The sequence below is a fragment of the Triturus cristatus genome, chromosome 2_2 (assembly GCF_964204655.1).
Source record: "Triturus cristatus chromosome 2_2, aTriCri1.1, whole genome shotgun sequence".
Taxonomy (NCBI): Eukaryota; Metazoa; Chordata; class Amphibia; order Caudata; family Salamandridae; genus Triturus; species Triturus cristatus.
In genome coordinates this window covers 863,315,902-863,337,296 of record NC_140582.1, presented here as the reverse complement: position 1 = coordinate 863,337,296, position 21,395 = coordinate 863,315,902, and positions in this window count along the sequence as shown.

Here is a 21,395-nt window from a genome sequence, read left to right as displayed (position 1 = left end):
TAAGCTGGATGTCTACGACTTTAGGTGCCGTAGTCCAGGCCACAAGGCTCGAGGAGATACATATAAAATCAATAACTGAGTTCCCTCCCCGACCTGTAAAGGTTGGACAGATCTCCTCCTGGTCATTTTTCTCGTTGACCATAATGTACATATTATGTGAAGCAAGGAGGCTGTTTAAGGCATCACCATAGTGGTTATGTTGAAAGTGGTAGATTCCGTCTCCATGACAGTCCACCAACCCACATACATTGACATCTGAGAATGAGCAGGTGGTGGCGTTAAAATCCCCTGCCATGAACAGATCAAAGATGACATTAGAATCCTTAATAATGTTATCCAGTGCACTGGAAAGTGCTCTAACCACCTGGTCCCTGGTATCATCAAAGAGATTATTATAAAAATGTATTAAAAGAATGTTCCTACCTCCTGATATATGCAACCATAAAATCTGAGAACGGACCCCAACTTGTACATATTTTTTAACCAGCAGAGGGGTTTGAACAGAAATCAAAATTCGAAGGCCCCCCTTGGTTCTGCCCGATAATGAACCGGTTGCAGGTAACTGGTATGAGACAAAACCATTATATCCTTTAAAGTCCCTACACCAGGTTTCCTGCAAACAGATAACATCAAAAAGAGCCAGAAATTCCGTCCAACCCAGAGAATCTGATTTGGACCTAATGCCCGCCATATTCCAACTGGCAACATAACAGCTGGAAAAACCAGGGGCACCTGACCCCATGGAAAAACAGTTATTACCCTGTTGTAGAATAGCAGCATTAGAAGTGTCCGAAAGTAACTCTGGGCGACCTGCAGGATCACCCTCCTTGCCCGTAGGCGTACAATCTACAGTTGTCCCAGAGATGTTATCCGTAGGCCCTGAGATACAGACACTTTGGCCCGTACTGGGCGAGACCTGACACACCAGAGTTTCTGGGGGTGCCCTACCAACTCTATAGATGATGCCGAGCAACCTGCTAGGTTGCCCTCCCTGCCCATAGGTGGACAATCTGCAGTTGTCCCAGAAGTACTACCCATCAGCCCTGATATACAAACACTTTGTCCCAAATCAGACAGAGCCTGTCTCACCGGAGTTTCAAGGGATACCGTACACAACTTCAGTCAGTCGTTTTGATCCAACCCACTAAAGCATTGGAAACGATTAGTGGTATTCACCTGGAAACTGTTTGCAAGGCTATGCAAGGCTTTTCCTCTCATACTCCCCCCCTCGCGGTTACTAAAATGATGGCTAATATGATGACTATAGAAAAAGCCCAAGGGGCGGAGTGAAATACCCTGATCGTTACAGGGACGAGACGAGGCTCGAATCAGGGCTGTCGTGGCAAGGTGGGGCTTACTAAAATTAATAATAACACAGTCCCCTGAGATGTTTTTTGGGGACGTGCCAATCCAGTTGGTTCTGGTGGTAGCCAAAGCCACTGGGAAGCCACACTCCCGATTAAGCCACGCTACAGTTTTATTTTTAAGGGAGCCATGTGATTCTATAGAGCGATAAGGCCCATCCTCTCTAATCGATGTAACATTAGTCAGGACTGCTACATATGGTGCGCAGTCCGGTGGGAGGTTCGGTTGGGAGAGGCCACTATTGTTAAACTTCCCCCTTTCGGTAGTCTTCGGCTTATTCCCCAGGGCATGAATAGTCGGGGGGTTTGAAAAAATATCATTAGAACGTAATGGTGTTACTGGGATGGTATTAAAAGAGTCTCCTGTGGGCAGTATTTTTGAGTTGCCAGTTACGCCCTGCTGCTCGTTAGCTGTAGTGACACTACTGTTTTGCTGAGCAGGGATACTACAACCTGCACAGACCACTCCGACACTAGATGAGCCTTTGTTGGAATGCACAGGCTTACTAGTTCTGCCCCCTGCCACAGCAATTGCGGCAGCTGTTTGCGGACTATTGTTAGGTTTCAGGCCGGATTGCACCAACACACCCAATCTGACCACTTCCCTAGAGATAGCCTCGAGCTTATCCAAGAGTGGAAGGACGATTTTATCTCACTTTGCATCAATCATGCCAATAAGCAGCTCAAGCTGGTCCGGAGCTAGTTTCAAATGAGTGGAATTAGCATCATTATGTAAACTATTTAGCTCAGTGGGGCCCCCATTTATTACAGAGACAATATTCTTTTTACTTTTACGACCCCCCTTTTTAGATATGACCGGTCTATTTAGATGTCTTCCTGACCTCAACACTCTATGGGGTTTAGGGACCACGGGACTCAGAGCATCGGAGTCATTCAGGGACTCGTTTGTATCGGGTACCTTGTGAAGATCCTCGACGACAAAGATATCCTGTGGATGCTCTATTTCGTTGGTACCTTCCCTGGTTGGGAGATCCGTAGAGACCACTACACAGCTATCATCAATGCTAGAAATCGACGGGGGAATAGGCAATGGGACAGGAGTCTCAGCTGAAACTATAAGATTCGTGGGATCAGGCACACTTCCAAGGCCCAGGGACAGTCTTCGTTCCTTATTAATCTTGTCTACTACTTTAACTAGGTAGTTGTCAAGTGTGGAGACAATAGGACGGGAGTTCCCGGCTGGCTTGGGCATGTTGCCTTGAACAAATAAATAACAAATAACAAATAAAAATAACCAACACAAGTGCTACCAGAAGAGAATAGCACTTCTTATGAAATGACTTAAAAAAAAAAAAAAACACACACAATTAAAAATAGGCGATATACAACAACCAGTATCAAACCCCTAGATTACCAAATAAAATTAGGAATGCTTATTAGTTTTAGTCCAGGGGTAGACCAATGTTCAGGTGAACCGCAGCATGTAAGTGTCCGGACAAACACTCCGAGTTATGTTAAATATATAACAGGTAGGGAGCGCTGGCCCGTTCAACACAGTCAATGGTAGGCCGGTACTAGGGCTATAAACAAATAATTGGGTTACATAAATCCCATCAGTAGCAACACAGTACCTTATGATGGCGTCCACTGGTTTGGAGAATGGAGGCAAGGGTTACGGGAATAAGGGGGGTGGCCCGACCCGGCCTCCTCTGGCCCCGGACGGCCACAGATGGCCCCCCTTTGCCCGTGCTTAGCCCAGCGCAGCTCGCGCGCGGTCCCGCGACGCGGTGAAGGGATCCGTTTATCAAGCACCGCCAGGCGCGAAAGGGATCAAGGCTGCTTCCGGTGTGTGTGCGCCGGGGCACCTGGGGGATGTAGTCGTCTCCCTCCCCACTGCGGCCGCTAAGGACACCAACGCGGCGGCGGGAGGGAGAAGCACCAGGGCGGAGGCACCAGCAAACAAGTTGGGAGGTGAGGTGAGTGAAGGAAGCCAAGTCAGGCGCTGTCGCTACTAGCACCCGCTCCACCGTGAAGGGATCCGTTTATCAAGCGCCACCAGGCGCGAAAGGGATCAAGGCTGCTTCCGGTGTGTGTGCGCCGGGGCACCTGGGGGATGTAGCCGTCTCCCTCCCCACTGCGGCCGCTAAGGCCACCAACGCGGCGGCGGGAGGGAGAAGGGATCAAGGCTGCTTCCGGTGTGTGTGCGCCGGGGCACCTGGGGGATGTAGTCGTCTCCCTCCCCACTGCGGCCGCTAAGGACACCAACGCGGCGGCGGGAGGGAGAAGCACCAGGGCGGAGGCACCAGCAAACAAGTTGGGAGGTGAGGTGAGTGAAGGAAGCCAAGTCAGGCGCTGTCGCTGCTAGCACCCGCTCCACCGTGAAGGGATCCGTTTATCAAGCGCCGCTAGGCGCGAAAGGGATCAAGGCTGCTTCCGGTGTGTGTGTGCCGGGGCACCTGGGGGATGTAGTCGTCTCCCTCCCCACTGCGGCCGCTAAGGACACCAACGCGGCGGCGGGAGGGAGAAGCACCAGGGCGGAGGCACCAGCAAACAAGTTGGGAGGTGAGGTGAGTGAAGGAAGCCAAGTCAGGCGCTGTCGCTGCTAGCAATGAGTTATAAATAAGACTATTATTCTGAATATGTCTCCAGTGCCATCACTCTCTTTGACAGTGGCACCACACCCCTCTATGTCATCATCTCACTAAGTATTTCTTTTTATTCATTGTTATATGAATAAGGCCTGTCCTGTCACTGTGTTTGAATTCAGTACGCCACAAATGGGTCAATCTCAGCCTGTGATATTTGCTCTGACTGTGGCATTATTTAATTGATGCCCTCATACAGGTTGCTTCTGGACTGCGCCCTGATATATGCTAATGTTTTGAGTTGGTCTCTGCTCTTATTACTGTTTTGTGATGTCATTTGAATATGCCTCTCAAACCTTGGCTATTATTCTGAGTCTGGCCAACTGCTCATTTGTTTTTGATATCACTCTATGTGCCAGTGACTCTGAGGTGGGACCACTTAACAGTAATATTGATTGATTGGGTCACCTCAAACTTGGGCCTCTGATATACAAACAGAAATGTCACCACACTGTGCAGGTCTATTGGCCTCATAAGACGAGTTTCACCTTCGCTGTGATTGTGGAAAGCACCACCTTTGACATTAAAACAAAATCTTCAGAAGAGCTCTAGAGACTTTTTCTGTGCTACATTTCTTTGTCATTTATTGATGAAACACTCAGTTTGTAGTTCCAGGAAGCTCTTTCTTACCTGTGCACTTCATCAGCTAATTCCGTTCTGCTCAGTTTAGTGAAGGAGTCTGAAGATTAATACTTAAAGGCTTACACTGCCTCAGCACTCCAGTTTGCTGACATAATTAACTGCACTAGTCTCTGCCTGTCACATATAGCCAGTGAAAGTGGTTGTGTCTGTGGTATTCCTGCAACAAATGTACCCATGTTATTGAGGTAAGACATGGATCAATACATGCACATTTGCAACCTGGATCATACCATTATTTCCACCTCCTTTACTGTTACATCCTCATTTCTTAGTCCAAGATATATCCCTCCTTCACACAAGCCCATTTATATCCTTCGCCTGCTTAATCCTACCTATCTCTCTTCCAGGCTCTGTACTCCTTGCCAAAACCTACAACACTCTTTTTTTCCTTTCTATCCATTAACCTCTTCTCTCTTCTTTGGCAGTACCCAGTACTCTGAGTCCAGCAACTTAGCCTTCCAAGCTTTCTTCCCCATCCTCTGATCTTCTCCTGACTGTACCAGAACATCTCTGCTTGGTGAAGCTCATGGATTCCAGGAGATAGTCCTCTCATCTGTGACCAGCACCTCTGTGTTCCCCCTGCACAGCCTCCTTAAAACAACTCGCCTTTCTGATACCTTTCCCACCTTCTAGACTGTTACCATCTTCCTGCAGTCTTCTCCTTTCTCCATTCTTCCTCAGCGAGCAGCTTTCCGTCCTGGGCCTGTCTCACCTCTACACCCCTCTGCTTACACTTTCCTTTGCCTCAACCTCCTCCATCCTTTTATTACCATTACACATTGCTGCTACGACTCTCCAACCTGTCCTTGTCACCTCACCACCCTGGCAAAACCTTATGGCCTTCCTGGTCTCACCTCGTTGCTGAATTTATTCTTTTTTTTAAGTAAGTAAAAATGTATTGTGCAGTTAATTAAAACCATTACAAACGATCTACATTTCACACAGTTTCAAGCTAAAAAAAAAAAGAGAGAACAACTAATTACAATAGAAGTTCATCACTAAAAGACTACTTGTTCAGGGTACAAAGTAAAAACTATAAAAACATGTGATTAGTAATTTATGCGCTTCAAATAGCCCTGAAGGCTAGCCCAAAACCTCCTCAATCTGAGCCTCTATACCACAGGGGATGTTCGTGGAGAATAAAGTGCCATACGCGCTAGTCGCTAAGAGCCTTAGTCAGGCGACCAGAGGGCAGTGGGAACGTTTTCGTTCCACAGTGCCCAACTGGGGTTGTACTGGAGTTAAGAGCAGTTAGCCAGATCTATGTATGCAAAATTGCCTTGCAATGTATTTAAACAGAAAAATCAGGACATAGTTAAAGTTCGTGCTTCGATGCTAGTTTACATATATTTCTAGGAATAGACATCTTTGCAAACTCAGCCTAGCATGGGCTAAGAAATGGAGAGTATCTAATTCCAAGATCATCAAGGGAGGGTACAATGCATTAATGGTTGGCACTTGAGGCTTAGCGCAAAATGCAAAGTGTGCTTAAATTACGGATATATCTGGACACAGAGCTTCTTGCCAGAGTAAGCCTGGCAAGGTCTAAGAAACAAGGGGTACTTTTTACGAGAGAGAGCATTGGCAGTTGTTGCGGGGCAGCAGGGGTTAACCCCCCAGAGTGATTTAAGCTTGCTGGGTCTCCTTATCAGACCAGCTAGTTATTAGAGCCTACAATGTGAGGGGGAGGCATGAGATAATGTATTCCGATTACTCATTCCTCGTCTGATCCCATACACCCTTAATCTACTTCCCAACCTCTACCCCTTCACATTTAATATCTTCTATTGACTACCTCCCCCCCTTTTACCCCTTTTTCTGAATGCCTCTACATCTATGCATGCCAATTCATGAAGAGTCTCTTGCAGCCACCTCCATCTTCAGGTCTTCCACTTATCCCTACTTTCAGCATGTGTAACACTCATCGCTCTTACCAGAATCTCATTTCTGATACCCTTATCTCTCCTTCCTGCTGCCTCACACAAATACATTCATAAAGAATTGTTCTAGACTGTGAAAAGAGCTTTGCTTTTCCCACTTTTCTGCAACCCCAATCATGCATTCCAACTATATGCAAGATAACCTTGAAAAACCATTCCAACAAACAAGGTGGAGAGAAAGCACTAATACTTATTGGTCACCTATGCCTACCTTCTGTTCATTGTAGTGTGAATCCTATCTTATTTAGCAGTTTATGGAGTAACTCCCCTTGATTTTCATTTAGAGACCGCCTCAACACAATACCCTTGATCTAAGCCAACCATTTCTGGACATAAATGGCTATTCAACATCTTGTTCTACATAGCCAGACCTTACCTCAACCAGAGGCCTTAGCAGCAACCAGGAAGAACTGCATCCATGTTAGTTCATCTAAGAAATAACATTCTTAGCTGAGCATACTATGTACTTGTTTTGCCATTTTATAACGATTTAATAAAACATTTCTGGGAAGTAACTCGCAGCCATTTTTCATACACGTTATACCAATTTTCTTGATTGAGTTCTCTTGCTTCAAACATACACATCTTTGTTTCCTTGCCTGCCACTGCAAAGTGAGAATCCTCAATTAATCTAGCTCAATGTCAGAGATCTCCACTGTTGTGCCTTTTCTCAAGGTATGTTCTTATTCTTCTCATGAGAGCCCTGTCAGTGCCATTATCTAAAGTTTCAGTTTCTGTCCCATGTTTGCTGATTCAACTGTGGCTGAGGCACCCTCAATGATGTACTGAGTCTCTTTCCATCTACCCCTAAGCTCTAAAACAAGATTTGGACACCCAGGTCTTTCCAGAAAATTCTACATTGGTACAGTATGTTGATGACTCGTTACTTGTGTCTGCCACCTTAGACCAATGCAAGATGGACTCCATTTATTTGTTCTCCGAATTGGCTAATAAGGGGCATAAGGTGTCAAATGAAAAGTTGCAACTTGTCTCTCCCATGTACAATACTTAGGTCATGAAGTATCAGCCAGAGTGTGTCATCTGTCAACAGACTGAATTGAAGCCATCCATAAATTGCCTCACCCCGTGGCCATCTTTCAGGTATTCACTTTCTTTGGAATGGCAGGATAATGTGAACGATGGATTTTGGGTTTTGATGCCATGATACAAAATTATGTCAAATGGGACACTAGAGAACCTTGCATTGGACCCAGGAGGCAGAACATACATTTTTGTGATTGAGGCAGGCAGTAACTTCTGCAGCCGCACTGGGACTCCCAGATTACAGTAAGCCTTTTACATTGTATTGTCATGAATGCAATGGATATGCTCTTAGTGTATTGGTGAAGGATGATGGGGACTAGCTAAAACCTATGGCCTATACGTATGCCCAAGACCCCATGGCTGCCGTGCTCCAGCTTTGCCACTGCTGCCCACCTTGTTGAGGTGCCAGAGAATATTGTGCTAGGCTTCACCTTTATTGTTGCAGTTTCCCATGCTGTGGCTGCCATTCTACCTACCACAAAAACTCAGCATCTTCCGACTGCCAGTTTGTCATGTTATAAGACCTTACTGTTGTCTGCTTCCCATATCACTTAAATCTGCTGCCCTGCTTTGAATCCTGCCTCAATGAGACTTACCTTCCAAGAAGGCAACTTCCAGGACTGTCTTCTGATCACCAAACACTTGACTAAACCACATATTGATTTATCGGATGCACCAATGATATTGGAGACCATGTGGTTGGATATGCTGTGGGTATTGTAGGCAATCGATTCGCTGTCTCTTCAATTTTCATTCTTAGCTTCGAGTTTTCTTGCCTGACTGCTGTGCTCAAGCATGCCAAGATTCATGTGATGGTGCATCCATGAGAATCTGTTTTGAAACTATGTTGCATGGGGTCCTTTTAATTGCTTCTCACCACCAACACTGCAGTGAAATTCAGAGGACAGCCAACCTGGGTGCACTCTTCCCACCGCAGTAGAGTACCTGTGCCTCCAGGCAATGGCCCTGCTGCCTCTTACTGGGCCTCTGGGCTGAGTCCAGCCTCCAGATGCTGGACCTGCCCTGCTGAACCAGTCAGCACCCAGAACACAGAACGGCTCTCCAGCATTTTCACCTTCACAGCCTCGACCATCACAGGATGCAGCCCCTCCTTCTCACTGTTACCTAATTTATCATAAGGTGATCATCTGACCACCCATTACCGGATCCATTCGGGGTTCTGGCCATCCATCCTTGATGCAAGCATTGTCCTGTGGACCTCTCTTTGGCACCTCATCGAACTGAGGTGTGGCAGATGTGTCCAAAGCAAAGCACACTGTCTGCTGCCTGCTTGCAAGATCATCGCTCTTTCAACCAAGAAAAAAACATGCATCTCCTGTATGGGTAGGGACAGGGTTTAAATCGTTCTTCTTGCTGGATCTGAACACACTTGCCCACTGACATCTTAGAGGGATTGGAAATGATTCATGGGCCGCTTTCCAAAGAGGCAACTTGGTTTGATCTGTCCTTTCATAGGCATTGCATAAAAGAGTGCAATCCCCACCAGGCAGAAATGCCTGTAGAAAATGATCGTCTCCTATTTCCCGATGAAAGAATCATGCCTGCTGCCGTTCATGAAATCTGTAACTGTAGCATCTTTGTGGGACAAAGTGAGTGTGACATTGTCCTCGACATCATGCCTGACTATATTCCTCCGTTCAACTTTTGAATTCCAAACAAAGTGCCTTCTTACTGCAGCCAGATAAAAAAATATATGTAATATAGCTTGTTAAGGTACTGACCTAAGCACAGTTACCTAGAGATTGATCCAGGGTTTGCTACCCTGCCTATATTGTCCCAGGTCCTGATCAGTTCCTCCATCAACAAAGACTTCCCCATGATATTGTTGAAAAAAAAGTTTTTTTCTCCATCCTCATTCTCTACGATGGGGTGAGGAAAGCAATCCAGGAAGCCTGAATTGCTGCCCAAGCACTAGAAGAGGAGGCACATCTCACCACAATCTTTTAGGAACTTGTTTCCAATCATAGGACCCCAGACATCCCCCTGCAGGTGGTTGCAGTGAGTGACTGTAACCTCTCTTTTAAGTGCACGAGGGTTGCAGTCTGCAAAGAGAAACGCTGAGCATCTTTGAAGCAGCAACTCCATATTTCACTGAATACACTGCCCCAGGACAGCACAAGTCCTAAGAATAGAGTATCCCGGGGGGGGGGGGGAGAGTAGGTCAAGTATGCTCGTTGAGTGGTCATTTAGCCAGGTTTCAGTGAGGAATGCAATATCAATGGATTCACTCAGGATGGTTTCCGAGATTTCTGTGGCATGTAGGACCGCGGAGCGACAGTTAACGAGCATGCACTTCAGTGGTGTGGGGCTGGGTATAGAAGGTGGGCAAGAGTGGATCAGCGTAAGTTGGGGTGGTGGTCTGGGGGAAGTGGGGAAGGAGGGGGTTCTATTTGTCCCTACGATAACAGGGATGGGGGCATAGGGGAGTGGAGGGTTGGTGGTTGGCAGATTAGGAAGGTAGGAGTTACATATGATCACAAAAAGATGATAAAGTCCTCAAGTAGCAAGAGTCCCGAAAACCTAAATGGAGGGATGGGTCACTCTTAGGCCTCTAACCGGGCAGGACATAAGCTATAGCTGATCTTTAGGTTACTGTGAAGATAGAATCATTAGACAAATGTCAGGGTGAAGAGTTGTGTTTTTAAGGATTTTATGAATCTGGGGTAATTATTTTCCAATCTCAGATGAAGAGGCAGGGAGTAGCACAGGGAGGAGCCCTGGATCTGAAAGGATCAACTGATGTACCTCCCAGGCCCAAACAGTTGGGTCAACAGAATGCTCTTGTTGGCACACCAGAGGTTACTGATCAGTTGGTAAGGAACAAACTGTTTTTCAAAGTACTTCGTTGCAGGGGTATGTAGTGGTTTATGTACAGTGCAACATTTTTAAATGACTCTCTTTTAGTCCTAGGCAATGGCGGAATCTAAAAGCAGGGGCAATTTGGTTGTGTCTTTTTAAGACAAACAGAAGGTGAGCTGACTGATTTTGAACCACCTGGCGCTTCGTGACTGATGTGTGGGGGATGGTGGTATATACGTTGCGATACTCCAGGAGTGACAATACCATGGAGAGGATTATAACGATTTTCTGCCAGCATGAAAAAATTACCCCTTTTCAAAAACATGAGTGGTAGAATTCAGTTTTCTATACCACATTCATCTGGGAGGTGAATAGGAGTTTGCCATTGGAGATCATAGCCAGATTGTGAGCACTGTAAACTTGGGTACGTGGGGAACCCAAATCCTAAAACCAAGCTAAAGGGAAAGGACTGGGTTAACACGGCCAAGGTGCAGGATTTCAATCTTTTTGCTGTTCAGAATGAGTCAGTTGCTTGCATCCACTGGTGAACATAGAAGTGGCAGTGAAATAAATCATGAGGGTTGCCAGGATCATCTACAAACATAATGTGGAACGATGTATCATCACTAGGGGTGGGCGGAACTCGCAGAATGTCACTCCATGGAATTCCGCAGAATACATAAAAACTCTGCGAGATTCCACGGAGTTCCCCCAGTGAGCAGAAAACACGCATGTTATGTTGCTCGTGCTGCAATTTAGTGCCAGTAGACTGAGCAGCACTGAAAAATGACCAAGTGCACAGCCATTCAAGTTGCCTGTAATGCCTACTGACACAGTCACTCTCTAGCTAAATGTACCTGATGATCAATGGCATCAAAGGTGGCTGAGAGTTCAAGTAGGGTCAATGCACAAGAGTAGCATTGTAGCATTGGTGATGGGTACCGAGGAGCCCTTCTATGAAATGTAGTTAGGTGGTTTCTACACAGTCTGATTTCTGCCTTCTCCATAAGCCCCAGCAACTCTGAAACCCAGCAGCATGACTCCTAATACACCCTTAGCACTACATCCTGCTGCTTCTTAAAACACCTGTGGCTGCTAGTGAGATCCCAAAGAATCGCACCTGAATGATATGCATTGAATATCAATGACTAAAAGGAATCACACCATATTCTTCCAGCAAGTGTTGCATACCCACAGGTCATGATGAAGTCATCACTCAAAGTCGCAACCCTGCGTAGCGATTCTTATTTTCACAAGAGTCCCCTAGTGTGCATCTTTTTCTCAATCAAACAGACAAAGGGGATCTCTTTAGCAACTGACACCAGTAAATACAGAACCGCTTTCACTCTGGTAAGCTCTGAAAATCTGCTTATTCCCTTTCATGGTTCATGACCAACAATCTAACACGCACAGGGTTCCCAGCCTGAGCCAGTTGAGGTAGCATTTGCTTTAAGTATTGGTGTTTAAGTTCCATCATTCTGTGGTTCTGAGAAGAAGATCAAGAGTAAACCATAATAGAGATCTTTTGTTTGTGGCCTATATGGCTCCCATCTGATACCTCAATCGCTTCACTACTGCTCAGCCACCCAAATAGTTTTTTTAAATTGTTTATCGAATGGAATTCAAGCAGTAAAACAAATGCTAATTTAGCTTAAAAAAAAATAATAATAATACATACAAAGGTTCATGAAAAAGAGGAAAACTAACAAAATAGCCATATTGAAAGAACAGCAAAGAGAGAGGAAAAAACAAGGAGATAACAAGCCCCAGTATTATACATCCATGTCTTGTTGTTTTACAAATTGGCTGTCACCCTCAATAGTCAAAGAGTAAGCACACAAAACCAAGGATTAGCGAGGTGGAGTCTGGACAGCAACACACAGGCAAGAAGCAGTCAATTCAAGTAAAAAGCGGAGCCCAAAGCTGGTTAGTAATTCTGGCTCTCTTTTTATCCGTTACCAGGGGATTGTTACCTCCATCTCTTATATCTCGCCCAGTAATGCCAACCAATGACGTACTGTAAGGGGCATCGGCATAGCTCAATCTCTCGCTATACAAAGCAGTAACAACAATAGCAACAGAAACAATCGTAGAGATGCTGAGTTGCAGATCACATTGTAATTTCTGGGAGAGAGAATAGGAAATGGCAATCCAAAATGGTGAGAGAGGTGGACAGCTGACAAACATGTGAATGATATCTGCAGCAGGTAGCCCAAATCGAGGGCAGTTTTTCCTGAGCTCATTACCAGCTGGTTCCCCTGTCCATTTACAAATACAAATATGCATTGCAACTGCACAGGTAGAACTTCCATAGGATATTTCGAGCATTATCTAAATTCATAACATTCCCATGCCTGGAAAAATGGGCATTGGGGTTTGATTATATGGAAAGCCAATAGGAGCAGAGTAGCACATTACATTCTGTCATCCAGGTAAGGAACTATGTGGGTGAAGCTTTCTGGAGACAAAGCACCCTCCAAATAAATGTGTTCTCCATTGAATTTCATGTATATTTGAAAATACCCAGATGCCTACACCAGGCATGGCTACAGAAATGCTCTTGGCTTTACAGAGGCTCAGTTTCGCAAGTATATGAGTAACACCTACAAGTTCCTAGCAAAGGGAATATTATCCCCATTCACACTTCTACATAGTAATATTATGACTGAAATGATGACCTCCAAGATGGAGTCATTATTCCCTGTGCCATGTTTTCATGATGCTCTCAAGTCTTGCTTCCAACAAGCAGCCTCTCCCCACAACTTTCTCTTCAATCCAAATTTGCCTTCTCTAATGATTTGCTTAAAACAGGCCTGTTTCTCTTGTATAATCTCAACATCCCTTGGGGCTAGTTTTAATCTTTGTGTCTTTCCTGCACAACCCATTAAAACCAGAATATAGATGCCTGGTGCCCTGGCCTGATAATTGGACCAAATATATCAGCTGAGTATCATCAGAGTCTGGGTCCAAGCAGTTTAAAATCTCAGGAAGGGCTGCTCTCGCCACTCTCACAGCATTAATGAGTGGATCCATCTGCGTTTACCAGGGCCTCTGTACATCATTAGATATAGCTTGGTTGACGGATGAGGGTACCAAAGTATCAGCACATTGAGAATGCTTTATTGATAGACACATTTCTAAAACCAAAGGATTATGGTCACTTTCAACACCGCTTACCACATCAAGTGATTTAACTTAGTTGAACAGTATTCCAGAAATCTTAATATAGTCCATGATAGTGTTTATATTCCTAACCCTACAGGTTGGCCAGGTAGGTTGATCAGATCGAAAGCTACTGGTACAACTATACAAGTCAACGGCATGGAGGAAGTCCTGTACATAGCTGCCCTGACCACCGGTCCTGTCCTCCTCTATGTCTGCTGCTGGAATTTCCTTGACTAAGTATCTTGCTAAATTGCAGTTGGCCGACCATATCCTCCCCCAAACTTAATTTTAAAAATAACTTAGCAGTACAATTCCCGCCTGGAAAAAAATCTTAATAAATTCAGTGATTTAACAAAAGTAGTCTACGGCCATTCCAAAGCTTTCATTTAACAGCCATGGCATTGCTGGAACCTATAAACTATCTTGCCAGCCTCCTGCCTGCCGCCACCGACCGTCGCACCCCCGAGCGGCCCAGCCACAGCTGAGCCGCCCGCTCGCCACTTTTCCCGCCACTGGCCCCCTGCGGCCCCGCCCACCACCGGCCCATTGGCCCAGCCGCTCGCCCAGCCCAGCAGACCCGCCCTCCCGTCCCCCTTCTTAAGGGGAGAGCCTGGTCGCCGCGGGAGTGACCACTGTGCCTCTCGAGGCCGGGTCACCCCCTTGCTCCCTCGCCTGCTGATCCTGCTAGCCAGCCTCCTTGCCAGCCTCCTGCCTGCCGCCAACGACCGTCGCACCCCCGAGCGGCCCAGCCACAGCTGAGCCGCCCGCTCGCCACTTTTCCCGCCACTGGCCCACTGCGGCCCCGCCCACCACCGGCCCATTGGCCCAGCCGCTCGCCCAGCCCAGCAGACCCGCCCTCCCGTCCCCCTTCTTATGACGCCCCCTGAGCGACCGCGCAGCGGACGCGCACAGCGGGAGCGCCGACTGAGCGCCGAAGGTGCGCCAAAGGTAAGCCCGTCTGCGCCCGTCCGCACCTGGACCGCGCCCAGTGCCAGGACCCCTGGCCCCCGCAGACCCCAGCCCACCCGCCGGATGTACGACGCCGCCACCCTCAACAACGGCCAATTCCCGGGATGCTACCGAGCCACCCCGAGACGCACCCACGGACCCTTCTGCTGCAACGCCTGCAAGTTCTCCTGCATCCGGACCTGCCCCGCACCAGCACCCGCCAAGCCGAACACCAGCAGCAACCACCTCAAGTGCATCCTACTCAACACCCGCTCCGTCCACAGACACACCATCGAACTCTGGAACCTCCTCGACACCACAGCTCCTGACGTCGCCTTCCTCACGGAAACCTGGATGAACGACTCCTCAGCGCCAGACATCGCCATCGCCATCCCAGAGGGTTACAAGATCACCCGAAGAGACCGAGGCAACCAGACTGGAGGAGGCATCGCCATCATCTACAGGGACACCATCCGCATCACGACCAACACCGACGACACCCTGACAACCGCTGAACACCTGCACTTCCAGATCCACACGGACCCCAAAACCACCCTCAGAGGCACCCTCATCTACCGACCCCCGGGACCACGCACACAATTCAGCGAAGACATCGCCGACTTCATCAGCCCGCACGCCCTCCCCTCCGCTGACTACATCCTCCTGGGGGACATCAACTTCCACCTGGAGAACAACAACGACCGCAACACCAACACCCTGCTTGACAACCTCGCCAACCTCGGACTCAAGCAGCTGGTGACCACCCCCACCCACCTCGCCGGACACACACTCGACGCTGTCTTCTCATCCAGCAAGGACATCGTCTTCAGCCACGCCACCGGACTCCACTGGACGGACCACAGCTGCGTCCACTTCACCTTCAGAAGATACACGATCCACCACCACCAGCAACAGGTTGCTCGAAGAAACTGGAACAAGATCACAGCAGACCAGCTCGCTGCTTCCCTGAGCCAGCACCCTCTCGCCAGCTCAGCGAACCCCAGCCAGGCCGCCGACAACCTCACGAAGTGGATCAGCAACTGCGCAGACGACCTCGCCCCACTGAGGACCCCGCCGAGCAGACCCGGCAGCAAGGAGGCCCCATGGTTCACCGACGAACTCAAGAGCTCCAAGAAGAACTGCCGAGCCCTCGAGAAAGCCTGGAGAAGGGAGCCAACACCGGACAACATGACCACCCTCAAGCTCGCCACCCGGAAGCACCATCAACTGATCCACGCCACCAAGAAAACAGCATTCAAGGACCGGCTGGACAACAACGCACACAACTGCAAGGAACTCTTCAACATCGTGAAAGAGCTCTCCAACCCCAACGCCGGAAACAACGACATCACCCCGTCGCAAGACCTCTGCAACTCCCTCGCCTCCTACTTCCACAACAAGATCGCTGACATACACAACAGCTTCAGCCCACAAACAACGCTCCCAACGACCGCACCAACGCCCCCCACCACCACCCTCAGCGCCTGGACCCAGATCAACACAGAAGACACCATCTGCACGATGAATTCTATCCACTCCGGATCTCCGACCGACCCCTGCCCCCACCACGTCTTCAACAAGGCCGACGCTGTCATCGCACCCCACCTGCGGGACATCATCAACACCTCCTTCGACACCGCCACCTTCCCTGAGAGCTGGAGGCACGCCGAACTCAGCGCTCTACTAAAGAAACCAACAGCGGACCCCACCGAACTCAAGAATTACCACCCCATCTCGCTCCTCCCGTTCCCAGCCAAAGTCATCGAGAAGACCGTCAACAAGCAGCTGGCCGCCTTCCTCGAGACGAATGGATCCCTCGACCCCTCACAGTCTGGCTTCCGAGCCAACCACAGCACCGAGACCGCCCTCATCGCTGCCACCGATGACATCCGAGCCCTGCTGGACAACGGTGAGACAGCGGCCCCCATCCTCCTAGACCTCTCCGCGGCGTTCGACACTGTTTGCCACCGCACCCTAGTGCAGCGCCTCAGCAACATCGGAATCCAGGAGAAGGCACTGGAATGGATCATCTCCTTCCTCGCTGGAAGGACACAGAGAGTCCGCCTACCTCCGTTCAGATCTGCAGCCACGGAAGTCATGTGCGGCGTTCCTCAGGGCTCCTCGCTCAGCCCCACCCTCTTCAACGTCTACATGTGCCCCCTTGCGGCCATCGCACGCCAACACAACCTCAACATCATCTCCTACGCGGACGACACCCAGCTGATCCTCTCCCTGACCAACGACCCCGCCGCCGCCAGAGCCATCCTTCACGATGGGATGAAAGACGTAGCCGAGTGGATGACGACCAGCCGCCTGAAACTGAACTCCGACATGACGGAAGTCCTCATCCTGGGCTCCTCGCCCTTCGCCTGGGACGACTCCTGGTGGCCCCCCGCCCTGGGCACCGCACCCAAACCGACAGACCACGCACGCAACCTGGGCTTCATCCTGGACACCTCCCTCTCCATGACCAGACAAGTCAACGCCGTCTCCTCGTCTTGCTTCAACATCCTGCGCATGCTACGTAAGATCTTCCGGTGGATCCCCACCGAGACCAGGAAGACGGTCACCCAGGCCCTCGTCACCAGCCGACTGGACTACGGCAACGCCCTCTACGCTGGTACCACCGCCAAGCTCCAGAAGAGACTCCAGCGGATCCAGAACGCCTCAGCCAGACTCATCCTCGACATCCCCAGACGCAGCCACATCTCCGGACACCTGAGAGACCTGCACTGGCTCCCCGTCAACAAGAGAATCACCTTCCGTCTCCTCACCCACGCACACAAAGCCCTACACGATCAAGGCCCGAGCTACCTCAACAACCGCCTCAACTTCTACGCTCCCAAACGCCATCTCCGATCAACCAGTCACGCCCTCGCCGTCGTCCCCCGCATCCGAAGAGCGACAACAGGAGGAAGGTCCTTCTCCTACCTGGCCGCCAAGACCTGGAACTCCCTCCCAACCGACCTGCGCCAGACCCAAGACCACCTCTCCTTCCGGAAGAAGCTCAAGACCTGGCTGTTCGAGCAGTAGCGGCACCCCCCCCCCCCCCCAAGCGCCTTGAGACCCTCCGGGTGAGTAGTGCGCTCTATAAATGTCTTTGATTAATTGAAGGGGCATATTATCAAGCCAGGCAATAAAATTATCGGCGCTTTAGCAGCAGAAAACTGCCGCTAAAGTGGCGATAATGGTCTTGATAATATGCTCTATGGAATTCCAATTGAAGCCCATGTTAGCTGTCCTTCACATTTAACATGGGTTTCAATTGGAATTCCATAGAGCATATTATCAAGACCATTATCGCCGTTTTAGCGGCAGTCTTCTGCCGCTAAAGCGGCGATAATTTTATCGCCTGGCTTGTTAATATGCCCCTTGGATACTAAAGGCAGGTTAACTGTTGCCAATATACCTCTGCTACAGAAAGTCAAAAATGCTGTCCCGATAGATTTGAAGACTTTGTGTTACCCAGATCTCCCATAGGCAGATGATGTGCTTTGGCAAAAAAAAGCCACCCTTTATACTCCAGTCGAGTTTTCAAGCTTACAACATTCCAGGAAGGTGTTTTAAAAGTGCATGCAGGACAGGATAACGAGAAATGTTCGTACCATATCCCGTCTCTAAGGTACCCTCTTCACCCAAGATAATCTAATTTATAAATCCCATTTTCAGTACATAGGTCCTGTGCAGCTTTAGCAGTATATAATTAGTAAAATGAAATCAACATATTGTGAACCACATTTCCATGGGTGAAAGTCCGCGAATTCTGCAGAACTGGCTTCAGAGATGTGCCGAGCACCTGGTTCAATGTCCTCAAAGGACAAATTAATCTTGCTTAAAGGAACATTTTTCACAATGAAACCAAAGGCTAAAACAAGAATTCTAAACGATGTCTTTTTTTCAGAAAGGCAACAAGAGACCGAAAATCCAAGTGCATTTACCTGGACCTGTTTCCTTAAGTGGAACGGCGAGATGTTAGCCAAGGCATGTGTTTACGAACTGGCTTGAGCAATTCTGTTTGCTGTTTTTTCAGTCCTTTCTTAGAAGAAGCTCTCACACACCTGACTTTGATCCTTTCAACACACCTGTATCGAGTACAAAGACGTGAGGGCTGGGCGTCCACACCCAAACTCCAAATGCGCAGTGTAACATGTCAAGCAAGACGGCGTGCCCGGCGGCGTCCTGTTTTCAAGTCAAGCTGCTCTTCAGAGTGTTAACTCTTCGCGCGGATCCTGTTTACAGGCTGTCAGAGGCGCCTTCGTTTTAAAGGGACCTGATTCCTTTCCTCTGAGAAGACTCTAAGAATCTGCAGGTGGGTTTCAGACACTCACTCATGACAGTTCTAGCCCTGGGCACTTTACTCAGCTGATGATATCTATACCCCAGCACTTCAGCAGAAAGACAGCAGCCCCGCCCTTGCTGCTCTAACGTGTGCACCTTTGACCTTCAGTGGTAGGTCGGTGGTTACAGGTCACATTGGAGGTAACAACCTGCAAATTACTAGAAGAGCGAAAACCCTACAGGCCTCATTCACAACCTGTTTCGGACAACTATGTAAGGGCACAAATGACCAGTACAATGCAGACGTACAATCCAAAACCTGATTTACCTAAGTAGTTACCGGAAGCAAACCAAGGCTGCAACAATGAGAAAGCATTAGATTGTCACACAAACATTTTAGACTGCAGAGAATGTTTGTGATGACATGGAATAAGATGGCCGCCCTGCAGGTGGAACCTCCAGCAAAAGCAGGTACATTTGTGAGCATTCACATCCCCCTTGCAGGTACTTTCATGCCTGGAAATGTGCACAGATGTTCTCCTACCAAATGCAGTAGTAGGAGTGTTTCCACGGTGGGTATGGAGAAGAAGCAGCCGCGTATTTAGTGTGAACGTGAGGATGAGGAGTACTCTATAGGGAAACATATCTTCTCCATAGGAAAGAAAACGTATGCATTTAAGTCTCATTTTGTGCATGCAGATATTTACGCCTGAGTTCAAGTGCCACATAAGTTTCTCATCGGAGTACTGCAGTGGTGACCCTCTGTCACTATTTCCCATTTTACATAACATATATACTAATCTGCTCTGCATGTACCTACATATGGAGTGTGATTTTCACATTATAGATAACCATAGTTAATGTGTTCACGTTAACTTAGCCACACTTAATAGTGCATTTCTACACCTGTGCTGGAACAGCATGACTGCATAGTATCCATCATCCTGCTACAAGATCTCTCTTGAAGGTCAAGCAGCTGAAAACCTCCACTGTGCGATGGAAGGAAAGAAGGGTGAAAGAAGCCCTCTTTACCAGAGAATGTTCAACCCTGTTTGGTCACCTCTGCCTGAGAACCACAGGGAGTGTTGCTTCTTGTTGAGGATTGTATGTTTGATTGGACATTGCTGAGCTTGTTAGATCAGATGCCCTCTCCACTTTCTTGAGATCAGATGCCTTAGTTTGCCCCTGCTCAAAGAGTTAGACTCCTCAGCAAATCTAGTCTCATTTGCCTGACTGAATCTTTATTTGATTCTGCCTTTTAGAGGGTTTGCTTACTGACACCTCCTGATTGACTTCTCTGATACATTTCCCCAATTTTGTTTTATCTTAGCATAGCAGGGAATCTTACCTTTACTGGAATCTGAATTTACTCGGTTTGCTTTATGACAACTTTTAGCATGTTTTATTGTATTTGCTAATTTTGAATTATTTGAATTATGTAACCCAGACATTTAGGATCTGAGCCTTTATCTTTGATAACCTTTAATTATTTGATTTTGTAACTTTGCTAACCTGCTAATAAACCTTCATGGCTTTCAAATCTGCTACTCTCTCTCATCTTTTTGGGGCCTAATGAGCTTCACTGTTATTGGTGAACTGGTGATTTGTTGAGGTTAAACTTCAGCCTGAGACTAAAGATCGACTGCAGCTTGTCCTTGAATTTGCACTAACAATGTGCAGGGTGCAAATCCCATCCCACTTTAGCAGAGACAAATATATTTCTGCCATAATTTTCTCACAGTAGTTTAGGATCTCCTTTCTGAGACCCTAAGAAGTTGGCCATTTAAGCCAAGGTACTCCTACAGGAGCATATTGCAATTTTTACAACCAGGCCATCAATGAAATAGGCATTACAATGACATGTTGTGTATGTAGGTTGAAGGAAAATAGTCTAGATAATTAGGAAAAGACAAGAGCAATTTTTCAAAACCTTTAGACAGACTACTTTTCGAGTGGTTAAAAAATGTAAATGAAATTAGGCCTTATGTTTGAACAAAGCATTTGGTAAAAGTGATCGCAATTTGTGCACCGACCTTTACCAAATGTATTCGTTTTTTGCAACTCATGTTCGGAAAATTCAAGTTCGTAAGGGATCACAATTTGATCTACCTCATTAATGTTCATGAGGTAGGTTATAAATTAAGAAACACTACGAATCGCTGCTATTACAGCGATGGAGGCCTGTTGGGATCAGCAGACCACAATATCTGTGATTGTTTTTAAACAAAGCATTCTTTTTATTTCCTTAAAGGAAAACGGGATGTGTTTAGAATAAAAGAAAAGTTTCAAATTCTTTTTTTTTCCAGCTAGCAGTGGTACCAGGGACCATTGCCTACTCCTAAAAATGTTTTTTACAACATTGGCAAAGGGAAAGGGGTCCCCAAGGAGCCCCCTTCCCATTGGTAAGTGGATTAGCACCTTCTTTGAGGTGTCCGTTACCTATCAATGGTTTGCGACCGCAATTGTGGTCACTTACCATTGGTACATAACATTAGAAATGGCAAATTGGAAGGGACGCCCTAAACATGCCTCTTTCAATTTGCAATTCGGTATGTAGTCGCAAACCTATTATGCAATTCATAAACAGG